At 33.4% G+C, this 27,657-nt stretch overlaps 1 protein-coding gene and 1 long non-coding RNA gene across 2 annotated transcripts in view; one reads left to right on the forward strand and one right to left on the reverse strand.

Annotated features, from left to right (window-relative positions):
- USH2A (usherin) overlaps positions 1–27,657 on the forward strand; it is a 798,713-nt gene that overhangs the window by 292,476 nt on the left and 478,580 nt on the right. The gene's annotated exons all lie outside the window — the stretch shown is intronic.
- LOC104004717 (uncharacterized) overlaps positions 2,309–27,657 on the reverse strand; it is a 55,182-nt gene continuing 29,833 nt past the window's right edge. The window contains exons 4-7 of the long non-coding RNA XR_001712561.3: positions 15,148–15,332; positions 10,583–10,646; positions 5,912–6,043; positions 2,309–2,428 (exon numbers count right to left, since the gene is read on the reverse strand). This is a non-coding gene — a long non-coding RNA (uncharacterized LOC104004717). The remainder of the gene's footprint in view (positions 2,429–5,911; positions 6,044–10,582; positions 10,647–15,147; positions 15,333–27,657) is intronic.

The following is a 27,657-nucleotide window of genomic DNA, read 5'->3' on the forward strand; positions in this document are numbered from 1 at the left end:
TATGTTGTTCACACTTTTGTCAAAACTGCATTGGCTGTAAAGATGCAGATTTATTTCTGGGTTCTTTATTCTGTTCCTTTGGTCTATGTGTCTGTTTTTATGCCAGTACCATGTTGTTTTGGTTACTATAGCTCTGTAGTATAATTTGAAGTCAGATAATGTGATGCTTCCAGCTTTGTTATTTTTTGCTCAGGATGTCTTGGACTGTTGTGGGTCTTTCGTGGTTCCATATACATTTTAGGATTTTTTTTCTATTTTTATAAAGAACTTCATTAGTATTTCGATAGGGATTGCATTGAATCTATAGATTACTTTGGGTAGTATGGACATTTTAGCAGTTACTGATTCTTCTAATACATGAACATAGAAAATGTTTTTATTTTTCGTATCTTTTTTCAATTTCTTTCATCAATGTTGTATCGTTTTTATTTTAGAGATTTTTCACTTCTTTAGTTTATTCCAGGTATTTTATTTTATTTGTGGTGATTACAAATGGGATTACTTTAATTATTTCTTTTTCAGATTGTTTGCTGTTAGCATATAGAAATGCTACTGATTTGAGGGAAACTCTTCTACACTGTTGGTGGGAATGCAAATTAGTATAGCCGCTACGAAGAACAGTGCAGAAGTTCCTTAAAAAAGCAAAAACAGAATGGCCATATGACCCAGCAATCCCACTGCTGGGTATTTATCCAAAAGAAAAAACATCAGTATATCAAAGAGATATTTACACTCTCACGTTTATTGCAACACTAGTCATAATAGCCAAGATATGGAGTCAAACTAAGTGTCCATCAATGGATGAATGAATAAAGAAAATGTGGTACATATTCATGATGAAATATTCAGCCATTAAAAAAGAATAAAATCCAGTCATTTGCAGCAGCTTGGATAGAACTGAAGGACATTATGTTAAGTGAAATAAGCTAGGCACAGAAAGACACATATTGCATGTTCTCCCTCATATGTGAGAACTAAAAAAATTGATCTCATGGAGACAGAGAGTATAATGATAGTTATCAGAGCCTGGGGAAGGAAATGGGGAGGGGGATAAAGAAGTGTTCGGTAATGGGTAATGGGAACGGAAGTACAATTAGATAGAAGGAATAGGATCTAGTGTTTGGTAACAAAATAGGGTGACTGTAATTAACAATAATTTATTGTATATTTGAAAATAACTAGAAGAGTGGAATTGGAGTGTTCCCAACACAAAGAAATGATGCTTGCTTGGGGTGATGCATATCCCAATTATCCTGATTTGATCATTATACATTGTATACATTTGTCAAAATTCCACGTGTGGCCCATAAATATCTACAACTATTAAGTAACCATGAAAATTAAAAATTTTACAATTTAAGAAAAGTTAACTTGAGGAGAAAAAGAATACAGTTTGGAAGTCTTCGAGGATAGATAGGAAGAGATTTTCCATTTAATTTGGTTTTAAATGGGATCTTGTCTATGTTTGCTCAGGGTAATGATATGAAAGCCATTATGATTTGAAAGCTTAATCTCAAAATAGTACTTTTTTTGGTAACCAGTTGTCTTGCAGCAAAAACAAAAGCACTGAACTTGGGTCAAAAGACGTGAATTCAAATCCATACTTTATACCTTCAGAATCAAACACTCTAAGCCTCATTGCGTTACTCTTTAAAATAAGGAAAGTGCATCTAAATTACACATTGTTTTCAGTAGCAAATAAGTTAGATGAAAAAGAATCAAATGTAATGTTGGGCATACATAAATTTTCAATCAAATTTTAACTATATAATATTATCTGAACAAGACAAGTGAAGAATACAATTGTAATTTTTTAAATTGCAAGGCAACAGTTTCTATCCTAATAATATCTACATTTTCCTCATAAAAGTCAGTGCATCAGATTCTATACAGTATGCTCTTCAAATTCTTGGCTCCAAAGTTAGCAAATTAAACATCCCATCTCATTTCTAGTTTGCAGTGAAATTCTCAAAAAGTTTCCAGAATCCCTGATGTTACTCATCCTGAGCTGCATCTGACTTCTAATCAGCATCTTTTACTTAGAATACAGATAGCAAATCTGGTTGGCAGTTATTTTCCAATGATTCTTCTGCCATACTGATGCTTTATAATGGCTCCAAGGCAAGGCCATTCTACAAATAAAAGCAAAATTAATAAAAGAATGCAGGATAATTGACAGTTTTGCTACAACAGCATTTAATTTGAATCCTTTGAAACTTACTCTTCACTCATTGATTTTTAGGCTCACAAATTCTTTGTGTGAATTCTCTCTTTTACTTTTGCATTGTGAAATGATTTATCATTTGGGTAATTTTCCAGAATTACACTTTATTATTTTGTAAATGGCATGCAGCACAGATGGATATTAGCAAGGTCTCTGTATAAATGCCAGCAATAGAGGTGGTAACATTGCCCTGAGAGTTTTCTCCTGAAACAAATCAAATAAAGAAGAGAAAGCATTGCCAAAGCTGGCCATGACACAGGAAGTGGATCCAATAATAGACATCTCGATGGATACATATATATGATTCAATATTGTGTGACCTTTACTTTCAGACTCACTTTCAGAAAATATATTCTAAAGGGGTGCCAAGGATATTGCTGTCTACTCTCTACTGACTTCCATGAAAGGAAACACTATTCCTCTGTATCTCAGTCATCAATGAGTACATTTATGAAAGAGTTTGGCCATTGTCAATTCTAATGCCATTAAAAAGAACTTGAGCATAGCTTACATTTTTTTCCTCATTTTACTCCTACTTGTATGTTGCTTTGGCATATACTATTAGTGCAATGCTGTGACTTCCAAAACTTCTCAGAAAGTAACAACTTGGACTGTTAAGAGACTCCAGCATTTGAAATATCTTTTAATGCAAACTGTCTCCCTGAAGACCTCTATCCATAGCTAAGATAGTTGTATCCGAAAGCTTTGCGCTTACTTCTTTGCAGTGCTATTTGTAAACATTGGCATAGTAAGAGTGATAAATTTCTATGGAATCATCTTTATCAAACATACATTATAGAAGTAGAACTTATTCCAGCCAACCACATTATCATGAATAGCATTTTCCATATTTCTTTGAAACAATACAATAGAAACAATATTTTCTTAAACATTAAGTATCCCCATTGATTGGTCCAGTGAAATACTGCTTGGAATGAAGGCTTCAACTTTAAATCTATTTAATCAAATTTGGTAAGCCAATCATGGATCAAATATATTATTAATGTTACGTGGCTATTATTATTATTATTATTATTATTATTATTGCAAAAATTAGGAGCCTTGGTTTTTGTGGCCTTATTCTATTTCAGTTAGATATAATATCTCCTGGCCTTGGGTGCTTTTTACATACAAATGGGGTAAAATATTTATTATAAAGAATAGAGATTGAATAGATGTGCTTAGAGTAATGTCTGACACAAAGCAAGCACTCGGCCCAGCACAGTGGCTCATGCCTGTAATCCCAGCACTTTGGGAGGCCAAGGCAGACAGATCACGAGGTCAGGAGTTCAAGACCAGCCTGGCCAGCATGGTGAAATGCTGTCTCTACTAAAAATACAAAAAATTAGCCAGGCATAGTGCCATGCGCCTGTAATCCCAGTTACCCGGGAGGCTGATACAGGAAAATTGCTTGAACATGGGAGGTGGAGGTAGCACTGAGCTGATATCCCGCCATTGCACTCCAACCTGGGTGACAGAGCAAGACCTCATCTCAAAAAAAAAAAAAAAAAAAAAAGCAACGGCTGTTAATTGCCAGGAAGAAGAGCTTCTACAATTGTTTCATGTGCATTTAGGCACTCTCTTGCATGTGAGACCCCAAGCAGTCAGCAGGACTATCAAAGGAACCCTTCTAAGACTTAGATATCTATTTTTAATTCTTGCACTGCATTTCTACTTTGATAAGGGGAAAAGGCTATAAAACACATTTTTGAAATGTAAATTTCCAAAGTTACAAAAATTAACCCAACACATCATATGCTCTTTGAATCACTTAAATTGGCAGCTGTCTTATAATGATAAAAGACCTACGGCATTCTTAGATGATGTCTACATGATGCCAGACAGCTAATTGAATTAAGGAATTAAGGAAGATATCAACTAGTCCTTCCCCTTATTTGCCAGATGAAGAAATGGAGGCCAAGAAATGTGTAGTGATTTATTTACATCAGGGGTTGAGTCTGTTGGTCGTGAGAACTTCTAGCCTAGTTATTTTTTCCACCCCATCTATTTGTCCTGAAATTTGGTTTCTTATTGCTGCAGCATTGAAGAGGTGGAACCACTAAAAAAATACTGACAAAAAGATGTTTATCCAGAGGCAACTTTAATGGCAACTCAAACTATTTGAAATATGATGGAAAATTTGTTATTGAGTGAAAAGGCCATCGCATAATCAAAATTGATGTTTAAAGCTCGCCTACTAACTCTTCCACACTATCCAATGTAGTGGTCCTCGTTCATTTTGCTCTTTAGAGTTTCCCTAATTTTCTTTATGCATGCATCTGATTTCATCTTACTTTAGAGAAAATACTAACAGTTTATGTCCAGAACATGGCAGATTGGAGCCTTATAGCACGAGAGGCAGGGAAAAGACAGCTAATAGCGATTCACTGATAGGAGAAGAAGGGGTCCCATATTGTTTGAGTTTTAGGTAACGTTTAGTGATCTTCCTGGATAACAGATTCTATGAGGATTTTTTTTTTTTTTTGCTTGTTTAAATAAAAGCTCATTCAATGATAACAAAAGGAGAGACAGTAACTTCAGAAAAATATAGATATGCTAATTCTTACATTTGTAGAGCCCTTTTGATATTAAGGTTCAAGATCTAAAAATGTAATTCTCATTCAAGACCGTATAAAAATTGTTAGTTCTATATAAGCATATTGAATCACTGATAGATTAAAGCACATTCATCATACTCTAGAAAACAAGGAAATGTGTAACATATTTGATGTCATTTTTATTACAATTGTTAAAATAGTGAAGAATAAACCTCTGTTAACTAGAAATCTATGCATGCAGAATGTCTTATTACCTAAATAACACCAGATAAATGAGGTGTTACTGTCCACAGTCTCACAACAGAGACATGAAAAACCCTTCTTTACACTGGTAACCCTTAATTAAACTGAATTTTTGGTGTGTCCCTTCAGGAGAAGGTCACCATATCAGCAATAATTAGGGGAAATGGCATTGTGAACATTACTGGATGAAATGTGGTGTATTTCTTACTTTCAATTATTGCCTCCTTGTTTGAATCATTAGCATTTGGCAGATTTGTTGCTGAATTTGTTGTTCTGATTTAAAACTCGGTGTAAGGTTGAATATGTTCTTATCTTGATCTTATATTTCTGCCATGACTTGCATTTCTTGCTGAGTTTCTGACTTGAATTGCTCTATGTTTTTGCTGAGCTTTTGCTTTGTCTTGTTGTATTTCTATCTGGAGGGGTTTCCCTCCGCCTTCTTCTTTTTGTTATATCTCTACTTTGGCCTATTGTATTTCTCTGGCCCATTCATTAGCTTTTTTTTTTCTTTAAAGTTATTCTCTTGTTCGGTATATGCAGTACCTAATCAATACGCTTCCTTGCTTGCTGCAGGATTTCCAACTTACTGTGTTTTGTGTCAGCTTTGATACTGCCTGAGAGGGGTTTCTGTGCTTTGGCTAATATACTGTTGTCTAAATTCGCAGTGTTTCAGCTCATTACACTGACTTTAATTTTGATGTATTTGTATTTTATCCAGTTCAAGTCATGTTTCTTTCCTCTGTCAATTTAATTACTTTCTGCCTGGGCAACATTGTGTTTATACAATTGCTGCTAAAGTGACAAAAGGTTTCTATTTAAATTACCACCCAGAGCATCAGCAATTCAGTCTAAAAAATATACAGAACTCCTCTGATTGATGTCTTACCTTTCTGTGGATAAGGAAATCTAGTCTATTGAGAGGGTCTTCTTTATAGAACATAGTCAAGCCTGGTTTATAGCTGTAGAGTCATTAACAGAGGAGATGAGTGTAGGGCTATGGGGTCACTGTATGGCTTCTCTGTAAGAAAAAAATGTATGACTAGGTTCTATTCAGTACAAGTCATGTCCTAACAGCAGGAAAAAGAAAACTTTCTCAGGTGTTTAACTTATATTTAGGTGGGCTACCCAAGCTGCAGCTCTTATTTTTCTATGTGTTATATATATTATACACATTTCTGGGTTTGAATCTTGTTCTTTCTAATAATTTTGCATTGGGCTGTGTAAGTCAGGAACATTGAATTTCCATTGTGTACATAGAACTATAGCAACTGGTCTAAAAACAAACAATGTGGGAAACATAGTAACTGTTCCTGTTTTCAAAGGCTTCCAATAATGCGAAAAAAAAGGGAAAAGCTTATGAGCAATACATCTTTGAAAACAGAAACAGTGAAAACACTCCAGTAAATACATAATTGGTTATTAATAGAATTTTAAATTGGAGAGGCATAACAATTGCAACAGCTCTTGGAAATGCTTAGGAAACTGAGGCTTATAGGTTTACCTGAACATATATCATAGATAACATTAATCAACTAGCTGATGAACATGACCAGCAAATGCATTGATTGCCTGATCAGCAAATGCTTCAACTGTTTTGTTTTACAAGACTTTATATGTTTAAACAACAACTTAACTCTTTACCTACTTCTTAAAAATATCCTTCTGTATTTTCTGCAACAAACCGTTGTTGAGTCCCTGTGCTTAACAAAACTGTGCAACTGTGCTATTTACCCAGAGGAAGAAGAAAGATTTTTTTAAGTCAGTTCTTTTCTGGTAAGTGTAACTTTTCTAGTATTGGATAATCTTTCTGAGCCTCAGTTTTCTCATCTGTATAATTGGCATAGATGAACCATGAGAAACAAATAAAATGACATATTCAGCTCAGTGTGTGTCACATGGTGAGAGACCCATTAAGTTTGCTCTTTTCCTTTTGCCTTTCTCTTTTCAGTGTTCAGTCATTATACTGTCAAATAAATTGAAGTTTCTGGCTTTTCTCACACTCAAGATTATTATGATATACTACACTAGTACATCTGACCTTGATAAAAAGCAATTTTCTATAGTTTAATTGTATAGCAATAGAATGGGAAAGTCTCTGATTCTCACTCTGTAGCTTCTTCTTCCCAGGGCTAGAGTCATTTAATCTCTACCTTTAGGCTCATTCTACCCTGGTCCCTTGGGTCATGAATTCATCTGGAAGATTCAGACTTATGCTTTAAGCCTCTCAGAAACTCAATCTTGCAGAAGAATCTGGCCTCCATTTTGTACACACTTTGTTCAAAGAGCCTCCTAGCACCTTCCCAAGACCCACATATACCACTCCCATTTTCTCTCTTGGTTCTGGTGATTGACTCTCTTTATGTTCTTGGAAAGCTGCCTAGTATCCTAAAATCAGTATTGCTGCCTGGCTCTTACCAGGCTGCACCCTCGACTAAAGTGGATCCCCTGCACTCATCTTTGGACTCTAGATTTCTATTACATGCACATCCCTTGTGCCAAATTATGCTGGCTTGTCTGGCCTTCCAAGTTTCACCTATTGTTATGCTTATCTGCCAGTTCAAGTCTCTCTATTCCAGCTCTATCCCACTTCCTTCTTTCTTTAGCTTGTGTCCCTCTCTTGGATCCCTGAAACATTTTGAGTACTAGCTACTCCTATGTCCTGCCCATGTGATTAAGAATGATACTTTTTCCCCATGCTTGCAGCTGGGTAGTCATACTCCATACCCACCCAGGTAAAAATGTCTGGATCCAAATCTACCTTTCATAACAGATCTGATGTGCTATTCTAGACAGCCTTACTCCATGATATATTGCAGACTTTATGTAGGTTAACAAAGCATTATGGTGTCATTCTTGTGACAGCCCTACATTTTCATTATGATTTTTGTGTTTGCGGTCCTTTTTGTGACAATTTCTTTTAGATGAAAATGCTTTTAATGAAGCCCTTTTGGTACTTGGGAGCCTCACTGGAATGGATTTAGTACAAACTTGCCTTATTTCAAATTTATGTTCAATATTGAACAACATTGTTACCCATATTTAGGACAGTAGACAGGTAAAGGTTGCAGAATTTTTATGAAATATAAAGCAATATCCACTGTTATAATGAAGCACTACATAAAATTGTATAATACGTGAGTTTCTTATTCCTCAAATAGTCTAATTGATTGTTCATTGGGCTCACTCAGCCAAAAGTAGAGGGAAACTTTGTACAGACATCATTAGTTTTTCTCCATTTAGAGATTAATCATGAAGAGCTCTGGCTCTTTAATTCTGTAATTTGTATATTTAATGGGCTGCTGCAGAATCTATGACAGTAATTAGCATAGCCTGAAAACTCATTAATACGCAACAACATGATTAATGCAGCATTAATGCAAACATGACTGAAGTTATTTGGGTTATGTAGTAAGAAGATTAAAGCTAAAATGTCCTGTTTGTTTTACCAGTGGTGAGTATAATAGAGTGGCAAAAAAATAAAATAAAAACAGGTATCAAATTAGCTGTTTAAAAAAAAGAAAAAAAACAGCAAAATTTAAATCAAGGTTATTTTATTTTTCCCTTAGGTCTAAAATTTGGGATATAAGTTATGTTCTTTACTTTTATATTTATTCATTTATTCATAAATTTATCATTACTGAAGGAAAGTTCATTCAACCTTTTAGTTTAACATAATTAACCTTCTAGCAGCTTTAACATAATATTATTAGTCTTACATTGGAAATAATTTTAAATTGTACTAATCTTTGACCAATACATTACACATTTCTGTTTTGAAACTAATATATATTATTGGCTATGCCAAATAATTAAAGGATTTGTTCCTACTTATTCAGAAGTTACATATTATGCCCTCTTCTCACTGTGTTCACCTCTTAAATAAATGTTCAAATACTTTATAAAATACTACCATAAAACTCACTTTTTAAAACAAAACTATCAAATATGACATGTTAAATACTGAAATAATCAATAATGTTTGGGGATGTAAAAGTATATAAGTTTTGCTTGTTCTTGCTGTCTCATGTAATCATACTGAGGTCCTCTCATTCTTACTTTTTTTTGGCTTTTCTTTTTTGAGACGGAGTCTCACTGTGTCGCCCAGACTGCAGTGCAGTGGCGCCATCTCGGCTCACTGCAATCTCCACCTCCCGGGTTCAAGCGATTCTCCTGCTCAGCTTCCTGAGTAGTTGGGACTACAGGTGCCCGCCACCATGCCCGGCTAATTTTTGTAATTTTAGTGGAGACGAGGCCGGGTGCAGTGGCTCGCCCTTGTGGTCCTAGCACTTTGGGAGGCCGAGGCGGGTGGATCATGAGGTCAGGAGTTCGAGACCAGCCTGGCCAAGATGGTGAAACCCCGTCTCTACTAACAATGCAAGAGATTAGCTGGGCGCTGTGGCGGGCGCCTGTAGTCCCAGCTACTCGGGAGGCTGAGGCCGGAGAATGGCGTGAACCCGGGAGGCGGAGCTTGCAGTGAGCTGAGATCGCGCCTTTGCACTCCAGCCTGGGTGACAGAGCGAGACTCCATCGCTAAATAAATAAATAAATACATACATACATACATACATACATACATACATACATACATACATAATAGAGACTGGGTTTCACCGTGTTGGCCAGGCTGGCCTCAATCTCCTGACCTCAGATGATCCATCCACCTTGGCCTCCCAAAGTGTTGGGATTACAGGCGTGAGCCACAGTGCCCAGCCATTTCTTTTTTTTTTTTTTTTTTTTGCTATTTAGTATGACCTGCTTTAATAGCGGTCCTAAACTTTAAATGACTTATTTTTCAATCTTATAGTCAAATGTCAAGAGTCATTAATAGTATCGCAAACAAAACTTGCATTTTAAGGTTAAGCAATCCTGGATGACTGAAAAAAATATGTATCTGCTTTTTAGTACTTATTTTATTCTAAATCCACATTAGAAAAATGTTTATGATTTTACTCTTTTTCAATAAAAAAAGCAAGTGAATATCCACGAAGTACCTGACTCTTGGCTAGGTGTTGAGGAGGAAAAGCAAACCCATCAATGTATGTGCACTTGGAAATAACCACCTGGGAGAAGAGAAGCTCCTTTCAACCTAGGGATGTCTATAGATAAGACTGAAACTGCACCATAGAAAGAAAGCATATCAACATTGCCTGCTACCAACAGATGGCACTGTTAATGGTTTGTATCACAACTGTATTTGTGGGACCAATAGATTTGCTAACATTCTCAGAAGGTAGTCTGTTTGGAAGGAAAAGAGCCTCTGTTAAGGCAGTGAAATGATATACATGCTCAATTTTGTTTAATTATCTTGTCAAAATTCCTGGAAAAAAATAAAAAAATATATTTATATGTGATATTTCATTTAATTAAAATACATCATCTTTTACCAAAATTAATATATATGAAATTAAATTGTAGTAGAACTTTAAAACAACATAGAGTTCCTATTGCTTTGAATAATTGGTCTTTACATTTAGTATTATATTATATGTTATATTGTTATATATACCGTATATATAATGTTATATACTGTAATATTAGAGTAGCAACTGATACTCACAAAGCTAAACAACTCAGTTCCACTGAAATATACCAGATTTTGACTTAGTTTTAAAAGGGAGGACCTAGAAACAGAGAGAAAATGCATCAGTGGGTAAAATCATTTACCTCTTATGTTTTATTTCACCTCTATGTTTTTTAGTGTACTAGAGAGCTGTTTAATCAGACCATTACCAAATTGAATAAATGGCTACTTAGTGATTACTGAACTATTTAGTGATGGAGTTGGGGAGAACTCCTTTTTTAAAAATAAGCCTTTTGAATAGTTCGTATAAGACCATCCTAATAAATAAAATGGAACAGAATGTGTTTGCCACGTAATAGCTTAGTGATTTTTAATTTCTGTATTGTGATGAAACAACCAGCTTTTCTAGAATGTAGCCAGTCCTTTGTTTCTCAGAAGCTGTGCAGACTTGTGGCATTCAGTCCTAGTGCTGCCATAACAGTGTTTCTAAACACTAGTTCAGAAATGAGACATTTTTGTTTAGTCTCTGTTTGGGCACAGCCAAGAGTTTAAGACTGTACATGGAGAGAAACTTGCTTTTTTCTGTGGATGTAATCCAGGGGACCTGTTGAGGTCCTTAATGGGTGGCTGACAGGATGAACTGGGCATTCAATATTAAAGGGTGGTATCACAGTTAGCAAGGGGGTTACCCCTGCAGAGTTTGTAGATCAGGAATTGTTTAGAGCCTAGATCTTGGGAAAGTGAACAAGAAGCATGTTAACTAAAGATAAAAAACAGAAACCAGGTATTGTCTTTTTAAACTCTGAGCTCTTGGAGTGGCGATCATGTCTTTTCCATATTAGTATCTCCAGTGATGAGCATTGTCTGTTGGAGACACTCAATATACATTTCTTGAATAGAGTAAGGATTTACTGGACTTTGACACAGAACTAAGGTTCTGTGTGATAGAGGTCTGTGAGCTTATGAGAAGCTGGACTGTGTAGGTGAGGATGCTAAGGCTTCTGTTCCCATAGAGAAGTCCTTGAGATGGCTCAAGCTGCTGGTTCCCTTTTTTCTTGGACTTTGCAGGTATTCAGGGTGTCTCTAGTTAGAAGCTTTATGTTTTGTAATGGGTAAAAATAGTGCTAAAATATATAGCTCTTTGCTATTTATACCAAATTGAGGGTCTCTCAGAACAAATATAGTGGACGGATTTTAATAATAATAGCTAATACTTATATAGGGCCAAATAGTTCTGAGTACTTTTCATGTATTTAACTCATTTAATCTTCCCAAAAGACTTGTGAAAGAAGAAACTCTCATTGCCCACTTATAGAGGAGGATATTAGGCGTAGAAAAGTTAAACGATTTGTCCAAAGTTACATATCAATTAAGTGCAGAAGCTAGTTTTTGAAAGCTTGGCTCTAGCATTTGTTTTTTAATCATTAAGCCAAACATCAAATTCCCCTTCCCACACTTTCTTTTCACTTTTACCAAAGAAATATCTTAACAAAATGACTCCTTTGGAGGAGGAATACATGCATATATATATCTGTGTATACATGCATATATATATCTATATATATATCTGTGTATACATGCATGTATATATCTGTGTGTGTATATATATATATCTGTGTATATATATACATATATATGTGTGTGTGTGTGTCTGTGTGTGTATGTGTGTCTGTGTTTCTGTGTGTGTATGAGGTCAGAGTGAGGACCAAGAAGCTATTTTTTCTCTAAAGTGGTTCATATATTGCAAGTGATTTAATTGAGGGAAGATATAGTTGTATTAGCTAAAACACTTAAAAGTTTATAAATAGGTGTGTCTACACAAAGGCAAACGTTCCTCTAATTTCTAAACAGTTTTTACTTCTATTGAATTGAATATGCCTAATATTTCAGTGTCCTGATGATTAAAGTATGAGGAATGAATTAATAACCAGCTTCAAATATGTGTATTGTTACCATGCAGATCTGTTAATACTTATTAATTCCCACATCAGTGTGAACTAAGGAAAATGAAATTAAGTTGCATTAAGAATGTGCTCAGTTATATATAAAGATTTACTTCCTGTAAGAGTGATTATATAATTATATGGTTTACTAAAATAGTTATGAGATTTTATTCTTTCATTCATTTGACATGCATTATTGGAATCTTAGTATTTTCAAACTATGTATTTGGAGATAAATATTGCAGTCTGACCATAATGATAGTGTAGGTATTCCTTGGCCTGGAAGGAGGACACTAGTTCATTTTATTAACATGTTCTTTGTCTGTGGAGAGCCTCCACAATGCCATTTTAGTAAAATACTGGATCTTTACTAAACCATGGCTACCAAAGACAAGGTGTCATTCTAGGCAGCCAACAGACTTCTTGCCCTACTCCTGACAAGCAAAATAAAATAGCCTGGGGTAAGAGAGGTAATGGTCATGAGTTAAGTCATTTTCCTAGTTATGCTAAATCAGCTTCCCTCAGGAGCACCTCCTTCCTTTCCTTTCTCTGTTTAAATGAGGGGGAGTATGATGTGACTATTCCAGCACACTCAGAATTAGATGTGTGATCAAGTATTGATCTGCAGGAAGTTCCTAATCCTGTCTGATGTTTTCTGTGTTAGCTTTTTTTTTCCTTTTGTCATAATGTTAGATTAGCCAGCTCCTTCATTTTGTTATTCCCTTACTTTTTAAGGCAGGATTCTTCTGTACAAGAACCCTGAAGCGACCCTAATGTTGTATTCAAAATGTAGGGTCAGAATCAGGAGTGGAGATTGTGAGTTCATTGTGAGTTAACGGTCTATTATTTAAAAGTGCAACAAGAAAAATAGTTTTGCTTTCATTCCATTTCTGGGACTCTAATTTTTTCCAAAGGAGTCTGGCATAAAGTATTGTATTGGTCCAATTGCTTGGGATCCACTGAGATTGTTACTAGAGAGGGCTTTGGTGTAAAACCCCAGAGTAAAATTCTTTAATGTCCTTTTGGGTCACTGAACACTTTCTACCATTATGCTTGATATGGACACCATTGAAATCATTCCAAGGTCAAGGTTACTCAGCAATTTTACTAATGCTTCAAGTTAGTGGAATTTTATTTTTCCCCCCATAATGCTTGTTTTACCAAATAAAATACAGTATATTTTAGTAGATATTGTAAGATCAATTTTTGAAATTTCTTTTATCAAAATAAATATAAATTTAATTTTATGAAGTATCTGTATGTTTATTATATGTAAATGTGCAATTACAAATATGAAATATAATTTATATACATGTATCTATGCATGCACCTGGATCTTATTTGAGGTATAACACATGAAACTAGAACTAATGTGTTTTACAAATATATGTAAAAAGTTATTTTTTTAATTTTATAGAAACAGAGTAAGTAATGATAAAAATTCATTTGTATTAAAAATATTTTTATAACTACAATTAGTACTAACATTTTGCTTTAGCCTAAGCTTAAATGCTTTATTTGCTAGAGTCACTTGTTAAAATACTAAAAATTTTACAAGGTATGAAGGTAAAATAGAAATTATTTCAAAAAAACAAAAATGCATGCTGAATTTTCTCTTTTGCTTTATAAAACAAGCAAGTCCTTTATGTAGATTTCTACAATTCATAATTCAATTGCCATTAAATGGCATTCAATTTATATTTTAGACTATTATGATTTCAATTTGAGACACAATTGTTTTCCAAAATGAATTCAATGTGGGTTATATTTATGTAATAGATGAAATATATTTCATCTATTTTGGAATTGAATAAATACAGTACGTATAAAGAGAGGATGAAAATGTACAGCTATTGGATGTTGATAGAAGCATTCTGATTAAGAAAAGCATTTTTATAATAAACTCAAGTATATTTTTATAATGTACTTTTTAATAATACACTCTGATTTTAAAAGTCTTTTTTATAATGTACTTTTATATAATTTTTCTTGAGAAATCTTGATCTTGTATTGACAATTGCATAAATATATTTGTGCCGGCACAATGGCTCACGCCTGTAATCCTAGCACTTTGGGAAGCTGAAGAGGGAGAATTGCTTAGTCCAGGAGTTCTAGACCAGCCTGGGCACTGTGGTGAGACCCTGTTTCTACAAAAAGGTTTTTTAAAAATTAGCTGGGTGTGATGGCACATGCTTGTAGTCCCAGCTACACAGGAGGCTGAGGTGGGAGAATTGCTGAGGATTGTTTGAGTTCAGGAGGTCAATGATGCAAGTGAGCTATGATCACGCCACTACACTCAAGCCTTACAACAGAGAAAGACCTTGTCTCAAACAAAACAAAACAAAAGAAAACAAAAATAAATAAATATCTTGGTATGTAAGGGCAATTTGGGGTTGATAATTTGGAGAGGGATGGAAAGATACATAGATACCTATATCCACATAGATAGAGCTCTCTCTATACATATGGATACAGATATAAGTAGATATCTATATGTAGATATATAATCTATGAAAATACACATCTAAATAACCATAGATGTCTATTAATATCTATATATCTGTATCTATCTATACATTTTAACTTAAAACTTTATATACACATAAGCCTATAGTTCTATATTTGTAGCTAAGTTTAAAAAGCTATTCAAGGGAAGACCTGAGTTGTTCTTTTATGGCATCTGGTGGCATTTCATATTTGACGTGTTGGTTGCTATTGGTGTTTGCACTGGTGAATCCTTCCACTGGAAATTTCATTTCTTCATCGTTTATCACTCACCTAAAATGTTTTCTTTCTGGATAATATCCCCTGACTGCTTTCTTCCTCTTTTAGCCTAAAGTTTCCTAAAAATTTAAAATGCATTGTAGTCAGCTTTACTTACCTTTCACAGAATAGCAACTCAAGAAGTGTATGCTAAGAGGAGGAATAAAATTATGTTAAAAATGAACTAGAAACATAGTTACCTAAGACAAAAATAATAAGTGGACAAACCAAGAGTAAACATTTTACTTAAGGGTTTAAAAATGATATCAATTTTTACTAGTTAGGGACAATGAATAATGCTTATCACCTCCACTGTTATTTAGTGTTGTTCTGGATGATATAACCCATGTGTAATGACAGAAAAAAGAATTATGGCTGTTGAAAACGAATAGATGAAATTATCAACTTTTTCCAGAAAATAAGTTTATACCTAAAAAAGCCATCAAAACCTATTATAAATAACAGAAGTACAATAAGATGGTTAGCTATAAATAAATACATAAAAATAAATATTTTTTCCATAATTCAGCAATAACAAATCTGAAAGTGATCTGATTCTTAATATCAATTAAATATATAATAAGTACTATAGCTTAACAAGAAATGTGCAGGATCTATTTAAGGAAAAGAGAAAAGAAGAACTTATAATAATTATTTTAATACAAAAGAGTGAATGAGTTGATAGGTAGCTAAAAGCAGAATTTTAAAAATTTACTAAAAAAAGCAATTTTTTAAGTAAATTTGTAAGTAAGAAAGAAAACTGGAATATATCCCTATCTCACTTTACATGTCAAAATAAATTACAAATTTTATATTTAATACTTTATTTTTTCCAGAAAATTAAATATAAAAATACAGAAAATGAACAGAAAAAATATAAGTAAGTTACAAATTCTGGGCTAGGAAGCCCAATTATAAAAAGCGAAGGAAGATGCCATTATTGAAAAAATTTAGATTTTAAAACAAAAATAGACCCCCTTTTTACATTTAAAAATAACATTTAAAAGTCAATTGTTAAAAAAAAGTAAATGACTTTAACATGTGACAAAGAAACCATACCCTTAATATGGAAAAAACGCTTACAGATCAATAATAAGGATGCACAAATGACAAAAAAGTATCCAAATGAAGAACTATGATGAAAGTTCAAAATCACTATTCATCTTGTAAATACAAATTAAAACTAGAATAAGATTTCATTTTAAATCTATCGAATATTAGTTGGCGTCTTTCAGAAATGCCAGGCCAAACTATTCCTGATGCTAGAAATGTTTTGCCTGACAGTGGTTGAAAACTATTTATAACATATGGAAAGGAAATTACACAACTTGAGAAATTTCTTGCAGTGAACTCAGAAATGAAAAGGCGGTTAGATGACAATTTCAGTTCATTAATTTATAAATTCACATGCTACCACAGATTTTAGAGATCATGCAATTCAGTATCTCCATTTAAGAGTAGGAACCTATGGGCTATTCTGCTCAGGAAATCAGCACTATAGCATGTATATGTATTTCATAAAGTTTCTGGTGGATATTACTTTCTTGTTTTTTTTTTTTTTTATCATTTGGAGGTTGTAAAGCATGATCAGTCCTTATAAGGGTCACATTTAGACAGCTACAGATTTTAATCGTTCCAAGGAAGGAATGGGGGATTATTTCAAAAGACGAAAGAAAACATTCTTTGATCTAAAAGCAGAACCACCATTTGACCCAGCAATCCCAATACTGGGTATATACCCAGAAGAATATAAATCATTCTACCCTAAGGACACATGCTCGCGGGTGTTCATTGCAGCACTATTTACAATAGCAAAGACATAGAATCAACCTAAATGCCCATCAATGACAGACTAGATAAAGAAAATGTGGTACATATACAGCATGAGATACCATGCAAACAAGAAAAAGAACAAGATCATGTCTTTTGCAGGAACATAGAGCTGGAGGCCATTACCGTTAGCAAACTAATGCAGGAACAGAAATCTAAATACTGCACATTCTCACTTATAAGTGGGAGTTAAATAATGAGAACTCGTGAACACAAAGGAACAACAGACACTGGGGTCTATCTGAGGGTGAAGGGAGGCAGAAGGGAGAGGAGCAGAAAAGGTAATTATTGGGTATTAGGCTTAATTCTTGTATAATGAAATCATCTGTTCATTGAACCCCCGTGACACAAATTCATGTATGTAACAAAGCTTCACATGTACCCCACAACCTAAAATAAAAGTTTTTATAAAACACATTTCTTTGTTTTATACAGACCAGAATGAAATCATTTCTCAACACTTCTTTTACATTAAAGCACATTATTCTTGTTTTTTTCCTCAGGTATTTCCCTACTTTTTAATCCTAATCTATAGTTCCATTGTAATTTTTAGAATGCTAATCTAATATTTATTGAATTCTTTTGTAGTAAGCAACTGAAAAAAATTTAATTTTCAAAAGGAAGAAAAAATACATGTTTAAATAATAAGATAACACAACTTTGGTATTCTAAGGAATGTTTGGGGATTCATTCCAGGGCGCTCATATTTTCAGGTTAGCTTTCAACTGTTATTTTGTCGAGTATAATCAATGGAGATTTTGTTATTCATGTATTTATAGAGCTGGTTAGCCATAAATAGTTTATGAATGGAGACATTTCTAGCACCACCTAATGGCAGTCAAGTAAAAAGAAAAAGTTTTTCTAATTTAGGAACTGTTTTGCATAATTTAAATTAAACTATATAGCCAGAGTTACTTCTATATGAAAATGAACTTTTACATTCCCTAATGCACTAACTAGGCATGGAAATCCATCTCTGAGCAATTGGATTGAGTAGGAATGAAGCTGAAGGGATATTTGATAATGAAACCAAGGGGTTTCTGCTGTCTTTATGTGTGCAAGAATAAGAAAATACCTAGCTAATAGAATAAATTAATTTTATGTGAAAATTTTCTTTTTAGTTTCAGAAGCCTATGCATACTAGATTTTCCATACTGTAGTTTCCTGAAAAAAGTATATTTTGAGTATTGTATTGGCATATTTTATTTGTCTTGTTTTTCAGCAGTTATTTATACATCTTTGACCAATTTATTCTACTAGTTTAATAAAGCGTTTTTTAAAGTTTCTGATAGTTTTTTTAAACTGAGTCATATCATTCTGATTATAATATTGGAATTTTCTGTTGAATATGAGTCAAAGAACATGCTTTAGATCCGTAAGCTCTACTCATTTATTTCATGTGTTTCCTAGCAGGATTTGAAGAATGTGTTGTCTGTCATAACCCTAGGATTGAGATCAATGGATTTGGTTAATGTATCCGAAGGAGAAGGAGAACTTAGCGATAGCAGCAGTTTCTGACACCTTTCATCTTCGTCTCAACACTTTGGTTTGATACTTTCTTCTATGATATAAACAGGGAATACTAGGCAGACTGCAGATACAGGTAGTTTTTTGTTTGTTTATTTGTTTGTTTGTTTTTGAGATGGAGTCTCACTCAGTCACCCAGGCTAGAGTGCAGTGGCACGATCTCGGCTCACTGCAACCTCCAACCTCCGCCTCCAGGATTCAAGTGATTACCTTGCCGCAACCTCCTGAGTAGCTGGGATTACAAGTGTGCCAACGAGCCCAACTAATTTTTGTATTTTTGGTAGAGATGGGGTTTCACCATGTTGGCTAGGCTAGTCTCAAACTCCTGACCTAAAGTGATCCGCTTGCCTTGACCTCCCAAAGTGCTGGGATTACAGGCATGAGCCACCATGCCCGGCCAGATACAGGTAGTTATAAACATCAACAAGAAAGAGACAGTCTGGTGGTGGTAGTAGTTTCAAGAAAGTGCTTTTTCTTCGACTGCAATTTCTTCCTTTCTATGAACATTTATTTACTGATGCCCTGTAATGCCCTTCACTTCATTGTGCACCCACTGAATTTTAATTCAGTCTTCACAGTCCTGCTTAACCATCACAGCTTCTGTGAAATTTTTCTGTATATCATTTTGCTCTCATTTCAACAAAATTCATCACTTTTGCTATTTTATAGCTGTAGATTACATATCCCTCTTGTACTGGGTCTTTATAATATTTTGTACTCATTTGGATACAAATACTTCTACTGCTATAGGATGGGTTTCCCTTAAAGTAAGTATTATGCCTTTCTTGTTTATCTTTATTATTCAGAGCAAACATGTATTTTGGTGAAAGCAAAGGCAAGTTAATGGAACTAATGTATCTTTAAGTTATTGTCTACTGTTTATTTTCTCTAGTTTTATGTTTTAATGTAGGCTGATGTTTTCATTTCTTCCTTTCATTAATCCATTTCTTTATTCCTGCTAAAAGTTAACTAGTATTTGTTGTTAGTTTTTTGTTTTGTTTTGTTTTAGAGACAGGGTCTCACTATGTCACTATCTTGCCCAGGCTGTACTCAAACTCCTTGGTTCAAGCCATCCTCCTGCCTTGGACTCCCAAATAGCTGAGACTATAGGCATATGACACTGTGCCTGGCTGGGTTTTTGTTTTGTTTTGTTTTGTTTTGTTTTTGTTATTTTTAACATTATATGATACTTGATTGACTTTTCTAAGCCCGTGGATTAATATCTGCTTCTAAAGTAAAAAATTGTTAACCTTGTTATTGAAAGCTAGAAAGAGAAAATGTCTGGCTTAAAGGCTATCCTAAATTTTTGAAAAATTCTTATGAGAATATAATCATCTATATAAAGGGTACATTTGGAAAATACAGGTATATCTTTAAGAAAAATTCAGAATTTACAAGAAAAAATATTGAATATGAAGATGATTAGACAATTGAACAAATATGTAGATAAATACATCAATTTTTACAAAACATGAAATAGCATTAAAAAGAGAAGAATTTATCACTGCTATCACTTATCACTGTTGCAGAGGTCCGATTAATGCAGTAAGAAATAGGAGTTTAAAAGTTGGACATAAATTGATCAGATAATTATTATTTTCTGATAAGATTTCCTGTAAAATCCAAGATAATCCATTGAAAATATAGAACCAGTTGAACAATCTACAAATTGACTGGAGTCAAGAGAAATATGTATAAAACAGTTGCATTCCTGTTCTCACAAAATTACTCATAAAATAATTAGAAACTTCTGTTTCAAATTGGGATGTAGAACAGTAAGAAAGAACTTCGCTTTCATGGTAACAACAAGAAAACCAGACTAAAGAAATATCTTTTTCTATGAGTCTGTCAAGGAGCAAGCAATGCAGAAAACCCTGGCTGAATTGAATTTTAGGAAGAAATAAGTGCTTCATAGGTGATCAGAGTGCTGTGGCAGCTTCCATATCTGAGGCTAAACACTTGTTCAGACAGCGGAGGAGTATGCTATTGTAGATGGGGAGAATTTTTAAGGTCAAGGGGAAACCATCCACCCTTAGACAACAATGTAGCCTAGTAAGATGAAATTAGATCTAAAAGTCTAAATGCCAAAGCAAGTAGCTCAGCCCCAGGTTCCACTATTATCCTCCACACTTGAATTTTGCTAAGATAATGTCAGTTGAAGAGGCCCTAGAAGTGGATTCCTATGAAATCTTGCCATGATTGGATTCCAGAATTATGAATAAATTTAATCCAAATATGAACCAAAAATATTTATAGTCCCAGCCAAGTCCCCCGCTAGCTCAAATGAGGATAAGATCCAAAAGGTGGCATCACCAATGGTTGAAGGTTGAGCTAAACACAAGTGAACTAAATACAATTAAAGCCCAACTTCAGTTCTACATAAGTCAGTAGAAATGTATCCACAGATTGCCAAATTACTGTAATTAGATAGCAAAGAATTTAAAGCAAATATTGTAAACATTTTTTAAAAATTAAAGGTAAAATTCATATAATGGATGAAAAGATAAAATATTTTAAGAGATAAATGATAGCTCTAAGAAGAAATAAAATGGAAATTCTAGATCTGAAAAGTATAAATTTACAATAAAAACTTTATTGGATAAGTATAATAGCAAATTGGCCAGTGCAGAATAAAAGATTAATGAATTTAAACACATATCATTATGAAGTAACCAAAGAAAAATGAAGAGAAAAATAGGTTAAAAAATAAACAGATCGATAACATGTGGAATAATATCAGGAGATTTAACATACATGGAGATGTGGGTTCCAGGAAGAAGAAATAGGCAGAAAAATATTTGAAGAAATAACTGTTGCTAAATATTCAAATTTGATGATGAAACAACCTAAAAATGCAAGAAGCTCAATGAATTCCAAGTAGAATAAGTATAATATAGCCACATATTATATACTCACAGTCCAATTACTAAAAAAAAAGATTATGGAAATAAAAACCTTAAAATCAGCTAGAGAAAAGGAAAAAGGCACTACATAGAAGAAAACAATGAAAGGAATGAAGGCTAACATTTCATCAAAAATAATTGAGGCTAGAAGATAATACAATATCTTTAGAAACTTTAAAACACCAATCTCAATTCTATATTCAGTGAACGTATTATTCAAAAATAATTTGAAAGACATTTTTAGATTAAAGAAAGAGTTAGTATATCATGAATAGTCTTGCATTACAAGAAGTGCTAAAAAATTTTTAGGCTAAAAATACCAATAATAACTCAAGTGTGGGGAAAAAATGAAGGAAAATGGAAATTAAAAATGTGAATAAACAGAAAATATTATTAAAAATTCTTTTGAAGACATTTGATTAGTGAAAACAAGAAATTTTAAACATATTCTGCAGTTTACAACATATATAAAATTAAACTGTATAAAAAATAGTACAAATAATTGGACAATGGTAAATGGAAGTATGTTGCTGTAAGGATCTTATATGTGAAGCAGTATAATGTTAATTTGTGATAGTATGTGTGTTAAGAATGCATATGATGATCCTTAGAGAGCCATTTTAAAAAGTCTAAAGTCTACCTAGGGAGATGAAAAAGGTAGCAAAATGGAATGTTAAGGTAACTCCTCTAATCCATAACAAGATAGGGAAGGCACAGCAAAGAAGCAAACAACAAATGCAAAAAAAAAAAAAAAAAAAAAAAGAAGAAGAAGAAAGTAAGAAAAGAGAGAATTCAAATAGCAAGATGGTAAAATTAAGTTAAAAACATATTAATAATTATGTTGAATATAAATGCACATAACACAACAATCAAAAAGAATAGATTATTAAACTGGCTAAATAAGCAAGACTTACAAAGGGTGTACAAGAAACACACTTCAAGTATAAAAACATAAAAAGCTTAAAAGTAAAAGGATGGAAAAAATAAACCATGAAACATTTATCATAAGAAAATGGTAGTGGCAATATTTATATCAGCCAAAATTACCTTTAAGACCAGTAATATTACTAAATAGACATTTTATAATGATAGTCAATTGATTAAGAAGAAATTATCCTAAATGTGCTTATATGTAGTAATAGAGTTTCAAAATACATAAAACAGAAGTTTACAAACCAAAGGACAAAATAGACAAATTCCCTTCTATATTTCAAGATTTTTAAATGACTTTCTTAGTACTTAATAAAAGAAGTTGATAAAAATCTATAAAAATACAGAAAAATCAAACACACTATCAACAAACTTCAGTGACAGTTATTGTACATTCTATACAAAACTGGAAAATAGCTATTGTTTTTCAAATGTACATGGAAAGTATGTATATTTGAAAGTATGTACACTATAAATATTCTACATCTAATATGCTGGGCCATAAAAGAATCTTAATATATTTAAAAAGTTGAAGTCAGAATATATTCTCTGTTTATATAGAATTAAATTAGAAATCAGTCTGAAAATGCTATCTGGAAATTTTCTAAATACTTCAAATTAAACAACACATTTCTAAATGCCCTACCAATTAAGGAGAATTTTTTAACAAAAAATAAAGTATAACATGAACTTTTTGGAATGCACCCCAAGTAAGGCCTGGAGAGAAATGTATAGGTTAAATGGTTATCTTAGAAGAAAAAAGTCCAAGCTTTCCTAAGCTTCTTCTTAAAACAGGCAAAAAAGAACGAATTAAGACCAAAGTAATAAGAAATGAAAAAAATTAAGACAGAATTGGATATCAATGAAATGGAAACAGAAAGCAAAGCCCAGAATTGATTTGCAAGAATTATGGGTGTTGGGGAATGGAGAGTGGTAAGGGGAGAGAAGGAGGGGGGAGAGAGAAAAGGAGAGGAAGAGAGAGAAAAAAATATTTTGGATTAATTTTAAAAATCTATCGATATGATTTACCACATTAATAGAGGAAATAGTATAGCAAAATATCATATTATCTCAATACAGCTGAAAGACATTTCACAAAATTTTATACCTATTCATAATGGAAACTTTCAGCAAACTAAGAATAGGAGAGATGAAGGACCACTACAAATATTCTACAGAATACATATATATATATATATATATATATATACGTGTATATATACGTATATATATATAGTATACATATATGAAATGTACACTACAAATATTCTACAGCTAATATGCTGGGCCATAAAACAGGCAAAATATATATACAATATATATTTAATATATATTTATGATATATACTTATACATAATATACTTATATATTTATATATATATAAATATATAAAAGTGAAATAGTGCATGTTTTGATTTTAAGATAGGGATCAAGTTTTCGTTCAAACTTTACCAGTAGTTCTAGCCACTGCTAAAACAATACGATAATATAAAAGTCATAAATATTGAAAAGGAAAAGAAAATGTATTTGTCATCGACATAATTTTGTATGTAAATGCTTTAAAAAATCTTTGAAAAAGTGTTAAAACTAATAAATGAACTTGGAAAGATTGCAGAATACAATGTTAATATAAACAAAATTAATTGAACATACTAGCAATAAACAATTTAAACAAAGTTGGATTTAAAAGAATATTCAAAACATAGCACTTAAATTTAACAAAATAAATGAAAATATTTGTATAGCCAAAGCTATAAAACATAACTTAGAAAAATCAATGTAAACCTAAATAGATGAAGATTTATCATGTTTGTGGATGAAAAACAAAATATTGTTAAAATAGCCATTTTCCTGAAGTCAATTTATTCATTTAATGTAATTCCAATCAAAATTCCAGCAAGCTTTTTTGAAGAAATTCCCAAGTTGATTCTACAAGTTGAAAGACCTAGAATATCCAAAATACTATTGAATAAAGTATTTTAAAAATGGCAAACTGAGCCATCTTATTTCAAGATTTAAAATAAAGCCATAATAATTAAGACTTCATAGTATTTGTACTGGCAAATTAATCAGAAACAGACTCAGACTTCCAATGTCAATTAAAATTTGATAGAGGTAAGGCAGTTCAATGGGGCGAGTACAATCTTTTCAACGAATAGTACTGTATAGTGTGTAGGAGTAAAAAAAAACCAATAAAGCTTGACCCCTATCTCACATCATGCATACAATTTAATTTGAGATGGGTTCATAGACCTAATAAATAAAAGCTGAAATTATAAAGCTTCTAGAAGATAAATGAGAAAATATCTTGATCATCTTGGTGTTGGTAAAGATTTCTCAGACAAGGTACAAACAAAGCGCTAACCATTAAAAAATGGTAAATTCAACTTCATCTAAAATATTAAGAAAATGATCGCCATTCTAACTGGTGTGAGATGGTATCTCATTATGGTTTTGATTTGCATTTCTCTGATAGCCAGTGATGAAGAGCATTTTTTCATGTGTCTGTTGGCTGCATAAATGTCTTCTTTTGAGAAGTATGTGTTCATATCCTTTGCCCACTTTTTGATGGGGCTGTTTGTTTCTTTCTTGTAAATTTGTTTGATTCTGGATATTAGCCCTTTGTCAGATGAGTAGATTGCAAAAAATTTCTACCATTCTGTAGGTTGCCTGTTCACTCTGATGGTAGTTTCTTTTGCTGTGCAGAAGCTCTTTAGTTTAATTAGATCCCATTTGTCAATTTTGGCTTTTGTTGCCATTGCTTTTTGTGTTTTAGACATGAAGTCCTTGCCCATGCCTATGTCCTGAATGGTATTGCCTAGGTTTTCTTCTAGGGTTTTTATGCTTTTAGGTCTAACATTTAAGTCTTTAATCCATCTTGAATTAATTTTTGTATAAGGTGTAAGGAAGGGATCCAGTTTCAGCTTTCTACATATGGCTAGCCAGTTTTCCCAGCACCATTTATTTAATAGTGAATCCTTTCCCCATTTCTTATTTTTGTCAGGTTTGTCAAAGATCAGATGGTTGTACATATGTGGCATTATTTCTGAAGGCTCTGTTCTGTTCCATTGGTCTATGTCCAACAATGACAGACTGGATTAAGAAAATGTAGCACATATACACCATGGAATACTATGCAGCCATAAAAAATGATGAGTTCATGTCCTTTGTAGGGACATGGATGAAGCTGGAAACCATCATTCTCAGCAAAGTATCGCAAGGACAAAAAAACCAAACACTGCATGTTCTCACTCATAGGTGGGAGTTGAACAATGAGAACACATGGACACAGGAAGGGGAACATCACACACCGGGGCCTGTTGTGGGGTGGGGGGAGGAGGGAGGGAAAGCATTTGGAGATATACCTAATGTAAATGATGAGTTAATGGGTGCAGCACACCAACATGACACATATATACATACGTAACAAACCTGCACGTTGTGCACATGTACCCTAAAACTTAAAGTATAAAAAAAGGAATAAAAACTTTAAATTAAAAAAAAAAATGAAAAGGTAAGTCAAAGACTGGATTAGGCTAGGTATATGTTTAACTTAGAGAATGCCAAGCAGTTTTCCAAAATGATTGTTTAATTTTGCCTTTACATTAGCATGTATGACAGTTTCCATTGCATCACCTATTCAGCAGATTTTGGTGTTTTTAATTTTACCAATTCTAGTGAGTATGGAGATGTGTCTCATTGTAGTTTTAATTTGCAGTTCCTGGATGAATGATGACACTGAACATCTTTCTCATGAGCAAATATGGTTATTTGCATATCAGAATTTTTAGTCAAGTGATTGTTCAGACGTTTTGCTCATTTTCTATTGGGTTGTTTGGCTTTTTATTGAGTTGTAGGATTTTTTTTTTATGTATTCTACATGTCCATTGTAAGAATTTAAATTTCTGATAAAAGATTAAAAAAATCTATAGTAACTTTTTAGCAGCTTTTTCATTCATACTAGGGACTTGTATTACAGGTTCCTTCTCTTGATTTGGATTTTGGAAGGCAAAATTTTCATCAGCTGAAATGTATTAGTTCTTGATTTCTTTTTGTTCTTACAATAGCTTTGTATGGCTATTACTTGACAATTTCCAATCATTTTGAAATGTCTTACATTTTCCTGTATCTGCAATAACAAAGTTAAGTTGACAGGGATAAAGGCTTTTGGATGGCTTTTTATGTTTCTTAGTTCAAGAGAGACACATTTGGTTTTTGAAAAATGTTTGTGTTGAAGTCTAACATACATACAGAAAAGTGCAAAAAGTAGCAGTGTGCAGGTTGACCCATTTTTATAACCTGGATAGCCTTGTGTACCCAGCACCCACAGTACAAAATAGAACACTACTGGGCCCCCAGTGGGCCTGCCTTGTGCCCTTTCTAAATCCCAGCCAGGATTACCTCTATTCTGACTTCTAACATACGTGGATTTTTGTCTGGTTTTGAACTTGATATAAATGGGATCATACAGTATATATTCCTGTGTACTTAGTGTCTCTTACACAATCCATGTTTGTGAGATTCATGTATATAGTTGTTCATTCTCATTGCTATATTTGTTGTTTGTACAGTTGAGTGACACGTGTGTATGTTTCAGTTTGAAGATGTAATGAAAGGTCTTGCTGTAAACATACTTGTATATCTTGTGACCCTATGCATTTGGGTGGGGCTGGATGTAGATCCAGGAGTAGAACGGCTGGATAAAAAGATACACATATCAAAAGATACAAGGGTAACTTTTTTGTTTGTTTGTTTTTGAGACGGAATCTCGTTCTGTCGCCCAGGCTGGAGTGCAGTGGCGGGATCTCCACTCACTGCAAGCTCCGCCTTTCGGGTTCACACCATTCTCCTGGCTCAGCCTCCCGAGTAGCTGGGACTACAGGCGCCCGCCACGACGCCCGGCTAATTTTTTTGTACTTTTAGTAGAGACGAGGTTTCGCCGTGTTATCCAGGATGGTCTCGATCTCCTGACCTCGTGATCCGCCTGCCTCGGCCTCCCAAAGTGCTGGGATTACAGGCGTGAGCCACTGTGCCCGGCCCACAAGTATAACTTAATAAATACTGTCAGTTTTTAAAAGAGGTTGTATGCTGCAACTAGTAGTTTATGAATGTTGCATGTATAGATATTATTACATTATATATTATAAATTTAACATTTTACTTTTTAATTTAATATTATATATAAAAATATATGTAATATATACGTGTGTGTATG

The sequence above is a fragment of the Pan troglodytes genome, chromosome 1, assembly GCF_028858775.2.
Source record: "Pan troglodytes isolate AG18354 chromosome 1, NHGRI_mPanTro3-v2.0_pri, whole genome shotgun sequence".
Lineage (NCBI taxonomy): Eukaryota > Metazoa > Chordata > Mammalia > Primates > Hominidae > Pan > Pan troglodytes.